Source organism: Pollicipes pollicipes, unplaced genomic scaffold (assembly GCF_011947565.3).
Source record: "Pollicipes pollicipes isolate AB1234 unplaced genomic scaffold, Ppol_2.1 Scaffold_6052;HRSCAF=7182_pilon_pilon_pilon, whole genome shotgun sequence".
NCBI classification, from domain to species: Eukaryota; Metazoa; Arthropoda; class Thecostraca; order Pollicipedomorpha; family Pollicipedidae; genus Pollicipes; species Pollicipes pollicipes.
In genome coordinates this window covers 3,647,874-3,655,408 of record NW_023596805.1, presented here as the reverse complement: position 1 = coordinate 3,655,408, position 7,535 = coordinate 3,647,874, and positions in this window count along the sequence as shown.

Below are 7,535 nucleotides of genomic sequence, written 5' to 3'. Positions count from 1 at the left end.
GTCTCTCCACCATCCTCCTACCCCTAGAGACCAGTCTGTCTCTCCACCATCCTCCTACCCCCGGTGACCGGTCTGTCTCTCTACCATCCTCCAACCCCCTGTGACCGGTCTGTCTCTCTACCAGCCTCCTACCCCAGTGACCGGTCCGATCCATCCCTCTGGCCCTTGCCGCGTGTCCTCTGCACTCACCGTGGCCGGTGCGCGGCTCGTGCGGCCGGCTGCAGCAGGGACAGGGCGTGCGGCGCGGAGCCGGCCGCGGCAGCGACCCCGTGCCTGGCGGCGGCGGGTGGCGGCGTGCCCGCGGCCTTGGCAGCGAGCGCCATCCGCTGTCGGGTACATAGGGCCCACCGGTCTGTGAATCGACCAATCCGTGGCGGCGGCGCCCGACCAGGCGGCGGTGTCGGAGCTCTCCGACGCCGGCACGGGCGTCGACGCCACCACGGAGGCTGTCCTGCAGCTGCCGTCCGTCCTCCCGGAGAAGCTGCTGACCGGGCGGAACTCGTCGCGCAGGGTGGCCGTGGTCTGGCGCCAGACGCGCGCGTAGCCGTCCAGGTCGCCCAGCTCGGGGCTCGAGGTGAACATCTGGCCGATCAGCGAGACCTCTGGCAGTGGCCGGCGAGACTTCGGCTGTGTAGCGGCGCCGCTAGGGGCGCTGGCAGCAACACGCGTCACGGTGCGGATTCGTGCGGCGGTCCGATGGAACGCTTGACCTCCGTGTCCACGGCCGTGGACGTCGCCGCGTCCACCGTCTTTACCCTCGTTTCCACTGCCGCCACAGCACCGCTGACTCCACGGGCACCACCAGCCACGCCCCACCGGTCACCTCCGCCCCCACCGACTCCACCACAGCCTCCTTCCGCGGCTTCTCGCCGCTGCCGCGACGGCGCCAACGCCGCCGAATGCTACTGAAGCCCGACAGCAGCATCCGCCGCACTGAGCGCCGCCGTCCAGACGCCGGCAGGTGGCGACACTCCACGTCCACCAGGCTGGCCGCGTCTTCGGGTGCCACGCGCGGCGTCGGCAGCGGCCGCCTGCCTACCTCGCCTTGCTCCCCAAGCAGTGCCGGCGGCGCGCTGGCGCGGTGCTCCGTTTCGCGCGCCGCGCGCCGCGCCGCCGCCGGCGCGTCGCGCCCCACCACCGCCGCCGCGCCGTCCACCCTCGCCTCCGAGACAGCCCGCTCGGGCACGTACTGCGCGGAGGCGGCGAGCGGGCGCTGGTGTCGCAGCCGCGCCGCGCTGGGCAGCGAGCTGAAGCCATCCATTAGCAGCTCGCGCGAGCGCGGCGGCTTCTGCACTGGGTTGGGGAAATGTGGCGAAAGACTGGACGCGGCAACTGTGGTCACGGGGTCGTGTGGGGAGAAGCCCGCTTCGTGCGAAGAGGAATACGGGTCCGCTGAGGAGGAATGCGGGTCGCCGAGGAGGAATGTGGGTGCGTGAGGACTCAGGTTTACGTCGCGAGTAGTTGACATCGTGTCGGGGAAGGCTCCTGTCTCGCTGGGGAGAGTCCACGTCGCCTCGGGGTGGGCCAGTCCGCGGGGGCGCGGAGGCGAGTGACGTCATCGTGGAGACGGGTGACGTCATCGGTCGGCCGATGCGCTCCTCCGCAGCTGCCGCAGCCGCTCCGAACGCAGCACCAGCTGGTGACGCTCCTCTGACGTCATGAATGCGACGCGCCTTGGTACGTCAAGTCCATGAGACCTGACCAGGGGGAGCGTCTTCGACTGAGTCGTCATCGCTCGCGGCGGGGTGGAGTATGACGCTAGCGTCTGTGACGCGCGGGGTGTGACGTCATCGTCCTGTGACGCGCCCGAGTAGCCACCCGGCGGCAGGGGCCGCACCGGCAACACCTCCCGCCTGCCGACCGCCAAGTCGGTCACGTGCACCGCGTACCCGTTCCGTGTCGGCCTCGTCCTCCGCCCCGCTCGCGGCGGCAGGGACGGGCGCCTCCTCCCCGCCGTGTAGGTGCTGCAGCTGGCGGCGCAGGCGGCCCACCTCCGCCTGCGTCAGCGAGCTGGCCGACGAGCAGCGCGACTTGCACCTGCGAGCGGGGCGCGAGGCGGCGGCGCGGGCGAACACTCGCGCAAGTCCTCCACCGAGCGGCCCTCGCAGGCGCAGCGCCACGTCGCCCGTCCACCGGCGCCGCCTCTCGCGGTCCTCCAGCGCCGCGTCGTAGCGCTCGTACACACGCAGCATCTCGAGCAGGGTGCGCGAGTGCGCGCGCGCCGCCTGGCGGCCGGCGTCGGCGGGCCGGCACGCCCGCCTCAGCCAGCCGCGCAGCGCCAGTAGTGGGGGCTTCAAGCTGCTGGAAGTGCGCTGATCGGCGGCTGAGGGCGCAGCAGGCGCGCGACGGCCTCCTGGTAGCGCCGCGGCTGCGCCTCGGCCAGCGGAGAGAGCAGGGCGTCGCGCAGCGCCGCCAGCTCGCCGGCGAGGTCCGACGGGGCAGGCGAGCGGGCGCGTCGGTCCAGTGAGCCCCAGTAGTGGTCGCCAGAGGGCGCCGTGGCGCCGGCCCGGCCTGGCGAGGGCGGTCGATCGGGGGCGCGCTCACGGACCGTTGGAGTCTGCTCTGCCCTACTGGCGCGTGTCGTCGCCGCCGTCCCCTCCCGAAGCGTCGCCGACCCGCCAGTCGTGCCATGTCCTCAGACGCTGACGTCTTCCTCTCCCCCTTCCGCCGTCGCCGATCCGGGCCACCGCGCCTCCTGGGTGATGCTGTAACCGCAGCACAAGACTCGGCGACGTCATTTGCTGGCCACGTGCTAGCGAGCCGGACGCCGAGTGGCTCGGCGGGCTGCGCGACTTCTGAGCTCACGTAACCCGTTTCCTCTCTGGCCGAGGTCACGTGACTCAGGTCGTGGCTGTCGGGTGCTGGCGTCGTGGGCTGCCGGTGCAGTCACGTGGTTCAGCACTTCGGCTGCAGCGGCTGGCGTCTTGAGCGTCCGCTAGGGCCACGTGACTAGAGTCGTGGCTGCCGGGGCTGATGTCGCGAGCGGGGCGATGAGGTCACATGGCTTGTCCAGCGAAGTTCCACCGATGTCCGCCATTTTGTTTGCGCTGGAACCTGACCCTTCAACCTTCCGGCTGATACCGTTGCTCTGTTCGTTCCTTCCCTGGATCGCGTTCTGAAGATCCCGTCGGAGTGTTCCTCTCCGTTCCCGGCATCTTCTCCGAATCCGTCCTCTTCCACAACGCCCAGACCATCCTTCTGACTATCGGACAGAGCCACCCCCCGTTATCTGCGTCGTCCGTCCTCCGTGTGGACGGGGGCCCTCTGCCGTCCGGCTTGGTCATCCACAGCCGCCCGCGTGGGTGGCTACCGGCTTTTTGCCCGTGCCGTGCCTGTCTCCGGCACCGGCCCGGCTGTCGGGGGGTATCGCAGCCCTGCTGAAGCTGGCGGCCGGCGGCTTTGCCTGTCACGGACAGCTTGGCCAGGCTGCTGGGCGGGGACGAAACTGTGCGCGCTTCGCTCAACTTCAGCTGCGAGCTGCGCCGACAGATGACATATCGGCCGGGCGGCTCAACGGCCGTCCGCGATCGCTTGCGGTACGAGGCGGGTAGGGACCCGGGTCTCGGGTGACGTCACGCTCTCACCGTTTGGTGACGTCACTCTCGCACGGGCTGCCTTCGCTTTAGCGTCGAGCGGCGTCACCCCGCCCCCGGGTGACGTCACCACCCGCCCCCGGGTGACGTCACCCGTCCACAGTCGCCACAACCTTCCCACTGGGACGACGCGCGGCACGCCATAGCCTCGGTCACGCCCGCAGCCGGACCTGCCAACAGCGAAGCTGCGCGCCTTCTGCAGCGGTGGCGCCTCGTCAGCCGCTCCACCACCGGCGCCGACGACTTGCGCGAGCCCCGCCGCCGTTGGCCGAGGCAGAGACTTGGAACGCACCTTCGGGTTGTTCCAGCCAGCCTCTCGCAGCCGCCGCTGCTCCTCGCTCAGGCTGGCCGGCGGGCGCGACTGGTTTCTCGCCACGCTGTCTCCTCTTGCCGCCGCCTTGACCTTCGTCGCAGCCGCGGGCGGTGTCGGCAAAGCGCGGGGGGGACCGTGAGGCCCGGGCGAGGACGAGGCCGCGGGCTCGTCCGACGTGGCGACGGCTCGCCCCTCCCGCGTCACGCCACGCTGGGTTGACCCTGACCCCCTCCGCCCGCGCCTTGCCCTGGTCCCGCAGCAGGAAGGCGCTGCCCGTGACTGCACGGCGGTCGGCCAGTCGGGTTCGCTCGCGGCTCGTTCTCGGCAGGGTAGATGGCGCTGGCGTCGTCTTCTCCCGCCCTGGCGGGAATTCACGCGTCGCCCGGCCGGCGGCGGGCTGCTTGTGCTGCGGCGCCGGCGCGGCTGTCGTCTCACCGGCGCGCCTAAGCAGTCTCTCGCGCGCGTCCGGCGCCGGCGGCGGCTTCTTCTCGCGGCGCCGCGGGTCGGCGACAGTGGCGCCCCTCGCGGCGGGAGGCGCTCCAGACTCCGCGTCATCGCATCCGGCCGCCGCTGCTGGGCGCCACTGGGGCCAGTGCCGGGGTCCAGCGGGACTGGAGCCGACGCGGCTGGCGGCGGCGGCGCGGGCGCGGGCCGTGGCGGGGGCGGGGGGCGGGCCCGGGCGCGAGGCGTGGTTACTGTGCGTAGGCGGGTCCCTGAGGGGAGAAGAGGGCTCGGCGGGTACGGACTCTGGTGCGGACTCCGAGCCGTGCGGCCTGCGCACCCCGTCAGTGAGGGTCTGACGAGGGCGAGACTCGAACTCGGACTCGCCGCCCGCTGGACTCCAACCGGCGCCGCCGGTGACGTCAGAGTCAGTGGTGACGTCAGAGTCTGCAACGAGCCCGCCGTGGCGGCGATAAGCCAATGCAGCGACATCTAATGACAAATGTATGAAATAAACATGTATGAGCCCGCAACTGAAACAAAACAAACATGCGTCGTTCAACGCTGCGACAAATAAAAAGAATTATGGAGCAGAGAAGGTCATTATGATGGCGTCAGCACGGTCGAGGGACCCCCGTTGTGGGCGAGGGGTTCATGTTGCATTTTATTTTAGATCGACTACATGAGGTATTTATTCTGCCCCACGTCTTGCTTTGGCAACACCAAAAAGCGTGTGCTGTATTTTGCAAGACGTACGAAAGCAAACAGCTAAATTACGTCGGCAAAACTTACATAGGAGTAACGGGATGTTCGCATAATTTCAACTAGTAAGCTGAATTCTTCTCGGAAGCGATGCAAAAACTGCGATGCCTTTTGCTACGAAAGGTTTTTTAAATGTGGTTTGCGAGGGTAAAAAATAAATACAGATGGAGCTCTTATTTTTCCATGCAACATTTCATGTCTTGAATAAATCTCGGTTATGACATCACTAAAATCTTAGCAATGCTTGCGCGGACAATTTCAGACTACCTTAACATAAGCCACAATAAGGAAATGCCTCCTGGATGTGGGAAAAGGACCGCTGGTTCAGCCACCACCACCTTCCGTGCTCCCCACTACATCAGCCGTTCCACGCGACCCGCCAAGTCCAGCGGCGGGGCCTCAGGGGGTGGTGCATGCCGGTCACGTGACCGTGCAAGCGGCGGGCGGTGCATGTCACGCGACGGCGGAGAACTGGAGAGCGACCATGGCGACGGCGCAGTCGCCGAGCAACGCATGCGCAGTGACGTCAGAAGAGCCTTCGCCATTTTCAGTCTGCTTCCTGACGCGCCCACAAGGCGTGCGGAGGTTCTGTTCCTCCTGCGTCCGGGGCAGCATCCGCAAACATTTTCAACAGCCGACCGTCAACACCTTCAAGCCGCCGCCAGCAGCGCAGAAGTCCAGGCGCGTGCCATGGGCGTGGCTTCCTACGAACCCAGGCTGTGATTGGCTGTTGCTCCTTACAGACTCCCAATCCGTCAGCCCAGTTGTTCATCGCCATGCGGTGCCGGAGACCGCGATTCGTGCGTTGGAAACGGGTGCGAACGTGTCTAGCGACCCAAGGACCAGCGTCCGCGACTTGCAGTCGCTGCGGTGTCTTACCTTGATGCAAGGTGGGGAGAAAGGAGAGAGAGGGCGCGGCAGTGGATTGCCGCTCTCGCCACTCACCGTGCAGCCTCCACCGTGACAGGATGTGACCTGACGTGACCTGTGACCCGGGCCGGGTCACCAGTGTCGACCATTGAGGCATCAGCAATTAGCTAGTTCGTTAGACCATCACCAGCGATATGAAGCGGCATGCATATATCTATCCATGAGCAGGCAGTCAAATGTTTGGGCGTTCGGTGAAAAAGCGGGTGTGCTCGGTGGGAGAAGGCCGAGGGAACCTATGGTGATTCAGTTAGAATTCAGTTAAGGGTTTTTTTGGAAAAGGAAGGCCTACACGCAGTCGGGTTAGAATTCAAGCCTGTATTCTGGGAGGACTGTTGGAAAAAACACAACACAACAGTCATCCACTGAACACAGAGCATTCATAAAAGCAGCTAAATTGGGTTATGAGAATTAATCATCACTCCACGTCAGATCGTGATGTCCAGACGCCGATCCGTGGTGCTCAAACTTTGAAAAACCAGATCCCTCCGGTGGTTTCCAAACTCCGTCTTTCTTTTAAAGATTCGGCTACAGCATAACTGTTCGAAGAATGCACCACGTTGCTACAATGGCTAATGCCGAAAACAAGAGATGCGCTTGATTGAAGCAAAAATAGTGTGTTACCAAAAAGCAGAGCAGAGCATACCAAAAAGCAAGCGTAGGTTATCCTTGCTCGCAGTACTCCCCGCACTTTTGCTGAGTCCGTTAGCCCACGTTTCGTGTCTGGGCACCGCGATTTGACCAAGCTTTGGCCGCAGGAACAAAGCCGCCCCGACAAACACCCGGGACACTGACCCCAGCTGACCCCGGCTGACCCCAGCTGACCTTTGGGCCGTTCCGGGGCCGGCTTCCTTAGGCCCGTCAAAGGCACGTCGCCGCCGCGCTGGATCTGGTGGTAGTACGAGCGCTGCTCGCCAGATGTCAGCACAGGCGGCTCGTTCCGGTGGTATACCAGCGTCGAGTCGGATTCGTAGCCGTCCAAAACGCTGCAACCCGAGCGAGATCAGAGTGCAGCGAGGTCATAAGTTGGGACGTGCGGGAGTTAATATGAAGCGTGGTAAATGCAAACGAGGGACGCGCGCGTATGCTTACAGCGTACGTGGACGCATGGCGAGGTAGATACTTGAGAAAACGTGACAATGGCAAGACAGAACTGAACGAATACCAAAAATGAGAAGCGAAAAAATGCCATAACAAGACACAAGCCATGAAGGTTGTGGGGCGACTCCAACCCATTAAGGTATTGCCTGTTATCCCGTCATTTCTCGGCCTTTGAGGTCATCGTCAGGTGGGTGGATGGTGACGTGGTTGATATACGAAGCCAAGTGACATTGCACATTCGACGTCAGACCGAATTACCAGCAAGGTAGTAGTCAACCATAACATGGGCCTGTTAACGACACGCCGGGAGCACCACAAAAAAATGTAACTTTTGTCGCTGAAATACCACATTCGCTAGCTACCCGTTCATCAATTTCGTGCGCTGCCCTCAAATATGC